At 42.0% G+C, this 3,866-nt stretch overlaps 1 pseudogene; it reads right to left on the bottom strand.

Annotated features, from left to right (window-relative positions):
• Positions 1–1,150: 1,150 nt before the first annotated feature.
• LOC148341655 (E3 ubiquitin-protein ligase TRIM35-like) lies at positions 1,151–2,340 on the bottom strand (annotated as a pseudogene).
• Between the last annotated feature and the right edge of the window lie 1,526 nt (positions 2,341–3,866).

Here is a 3,866-nt window from a genome sequence, read left to right on the forward strand (position 1 = left end):
GAGTGAGACGACAACCGGACAGGCTGATTGAAAATGTTTAATGTTGTGTGATTGTTGCTAAAAATGTTGTAGAGCTGCTTGTTGTCATAAAAAAATGGATAGATATTGATAAGAAGTTAAAATAATTGATAACAAAACAAAATAATAATAATAATAATAATAATAATAATAAAATAATAATAATAAAAAAGGCATAGGCATTGTTTAACGTTTGAAAGGGAGATGTAATGATAGCAGTTATATCATTGGTCACTAGTTGGCAGTATTGCCTGACGTGTGTTTGGTTACCAGACGAACAAGTGTGTACGCACAAAGACGAGAATGCAAGTCAATAAATAAAGAGACATAAGCTTGCAGCATCACGTTGCCTGCGTGACTACTTCAGATAGAAGACGGAACATTACAGTAACCATTAAAAAAACCGTATAGTAACCATAAAATTATTTTTAAAAAAACGTATCGTAAACATACTAAAGCTGTTGCTTTATGTTATTTACAAAGAATTTTTGTTTAAAATCCCCCTGGCTCTTCTTTTTGTGTTTTCTATATTATGCACGTATTAGCAACTGACCTTCCCACAACTCCCTGGCAGAAGGTAGGCACTCATTTGTTTCATATAAGAGAACATTATCAGATTCCCAAGCATGAAGAAGTCCTGAGTGACATGGCAGGTGCTAAGTTATTTAAAAAATTGACGGCGTTAAAATGGGGTTGGATTAATCCCATTAATAACGCGTTTTTCTGACACCACTAAAAAATACTTCATTGCACATTTCGTTATTTATTTCTTAAAATTTGGCAAAGTGTGACATGACATTTCCCACATTCTTAATCAGGAAACATTGTTCAAAATTTTTCTGTTTTGTTTGCAGCTTATTGAGTAAATCAATCCATGTCAACTATCTCGCTGGGAAAAAAATCTCATGCAAAACAACAGATCAGATTTCTAATGTGGGAGCAAAACATCTCTGACTTTGAGTTGGAACATGAGGAGCAAGTGGAATTATTTGCAGAGGAATTTTATCCTCCGTCTCAAAGTCAGGAAACATTTTCGTGTTGTGTGACAACCGTAGCTAAGTGGAAGGTTTTGTTTTGCAGAATTGAGTGTTTGTAAGAGAGTCAGAGAAGGAAACTGATCTTTCGTTCGTGTTCACTTGAACTCGAATCCTATACAGTTTCACAGGCTTAGTCCAAGATTCAAGTGGCTCACAAAACATAATGTAGTCACCATCAAAAAATGAAATGCGGCATAGTTTCATGTCATATGGCAAACAAGGGTCCCTCCACAGCACCCCCAATTCCCAGCGTATGTTGTCTCCCAGCTCCACATCCCACGTGTGTGTTCCCGAGGCCAAAGCAAACAGAGCACATCGTTCCACTTGAACCTCTCTGGATTGTTTGGACGCTGCTGTCCTTCTTTAAAACTCACACTGGTCAGATCTTCAGACAGACTGAGTTCTGGAGCAGACGTGTTTTGGTCCAGAATGACTGGACTGTAGGAGACCATCTCCTTCATTCGTTCCCACACGTTGAACGTGAGGTTGCCCACATGTTTGGCTTCATCCAGCAGAGCCCCTGGGAGCAACTCGGGCTTGTCGGACAGCTTCTGGGTTCTGGTCACCGTGGTCTGAAAGTTCTTCATGAAGGAAACGGGCTCTGACGTCAGTGGCTCCTCTGTGCTCCTGATGGCATCTGCGAAAGCGACAATGTCTCTGCTGAGAGCCTCAATCTTCTCCTTCATCCTCTGAGTCTTCTTCTGCTTTTGATCCCTCACAGTGGACAACCTGGACTCCTCCTCAACCTGCAGGAAGCGACGAAGCTCCTCAAAATCCTTCTTAATTTTATTTTCAACCTACTCGCTCTGGACCTTGATGTACGTCGCTTGTTCGTTGCAGTTGTCTCTTATCTCAAATTTTTTCAGTCTTTTCTTCATGTCCTTCAGGCCTTCCTGGACTGTCTCTTTGTGACCTTTGACACCTTACAGAAGGGACAAAATTTGTGGCCAGTGTGGATTTTTGCATCTCTGCAGATGAGGCACACAAGCTCCTGGTGGTCCAAACAGAAGAGTTTCAGTTTCTTCTTGTGCAAGCTGCATCTCTCCTCCGCCTCCACTGAGGCTTGTGAAAAAGCCTCACACACATTCTTCAGGGCCAGGTTTGAAGGAATATCCATCGAACTAAACTCAGTCCTACAGACCGGACACGATAGATCTCCTTTCTGCTCCCACCATTGCAGCACACACGTGCGACAGAAGCTGTGACTACAAGGCAGCACGACAGGATCTTTAAAGACGTCCAAACAGGTCGGACATTGGAGAATGACCCCAACATGGCTGGCCATATTATTCGCAAAGACACTCCGTCAACAAGCTTCCAACGTTCTCTTTCAGGAGAGCCACTGTGCGTCTGCCTCAGTCACAAGTGGACAGATGATTTGACATCCTAAAAAAGCCCAAAGTGCACTTCCTGGAGCTGTGCTTCTGTTGCCAGAGTTCAATCGATGACACTTGGACTTGAATTGTATTGAACAAACTTTTATGTCTTTATTATTGTGCAACTGCAATTAGCCAGGTACCAAAGTGCAACATTAAAAGAGATAACGGCCGGCGAAGGGAGTGTCAGGTCAAGAAGTTGCTCAAGTCGAAAGAATATTCAGACTCACTGCATGATCGTAAAACTGATAATTTTGTCCTATTCAGATGCTCTCATAGTGCAGTGACGGGGGGGACCTACTCAAATCATCGACTTCCTGTTTGCCCAGACAGTGCCTCAATGGTTTCAAAATGCAAGTCGAGTGTGAAACAGATGAGAATCACTGATTTCATCCAAACCAATCAGAAATATTGAAACAAATTCTTGTGGGGATTGTTGGAATTTTAACTATAAATCTGGACCAAAAGTTTACCAAATTGTTCTAATTGGTTATCTGACTCCATTAATTGTTAACCAAACACGACCTACATTCATCCAACAATTATGCGTGCACGGTTTGAGAGAGAAATGACCAGGAAGCCGGTAATTCCACACGGGAGCGGATTTATTCCTAACAGGAGATCTAGTACAAAGTCTGGGGCTCGGTCCCTCTCAGCACAGTTCTGCGCGTCTCTGTATCCAACAGAAGACGAGTGTTCAAGTGTTCATATTTTTCCATTCTTTATGAGTTTGCATATTCAAATTGCTTTCGTTCCAGGCCCCAGGTTGGCAGGCGTGTTGACAGAAAATAATCCTGCAAATGCAGGAAAAATGATGAGAACGGAGATCAGTTGCTGCAAGTTCGGTAGGAGAAACGTAAACGTTCCACTGCTGTTGCAGCAGCGACTTCTCGGAGCATAAGCGGAAGTGACGTGCGGCTGGCGCGTCATCATGGTGGGATGCAGTTATTTTGTTTAAAAAAAATTATCAACTGAATTGAAATATTATATAGAATATATATTAAAATAGAACAGCCAGGTGTAAAAACAAACACAGAGGCAAAGAAATATATTTGAAAAATACGTGTTTAAAGCATGACGTCATTAACAAGCGCGCAGCTTCCGAAGGACCTCGACCACATCCACCGACCCGTCCACACGGGAACAAAAAAAACCTCCGCTAAATTCTTCTGATTTAGTGTGGAACTGACTGTAAATTTCTCAAAGGATGTCCAGTGCTACTCTAAAGGACTACGACATAATTCATTAAGTCTTTGTGTCCCGATAACCTCATCTTCGCGCGTTGATGCTTTTCGGCGTAGTTAGCTTAGCTAGTTAGCTAGCTAGCCGCTAACGAAAAGAGGCACATGACTCATCGCCAAGCAGCGATCAAGGGCGGGTTTTTTGGAATTATCATTTGAAAATGTGTGAAAGAACGACACCCAAGTACAAAGAG

The sequence above is a fragment of the Idiotropiscis lumnitzeri genome, chromosome 2, assembly GCF_059441095.1.
Source record: "Idiotropiscis lumnitzeri isolate Australia: NSW breed Sydney's pygmy pipehorse chromosome 2, RoL_Ilum_1.0, whole genome shotgun sequence".
Taxonomy (NCBI): domain Eukaryota; kingdom Metazoa; phylum Chordata; class Actinopteri; order Syngnathiformes; family Syngnathidae; genus Idiotropiscis; species Idiotropiscis lumnitzeri.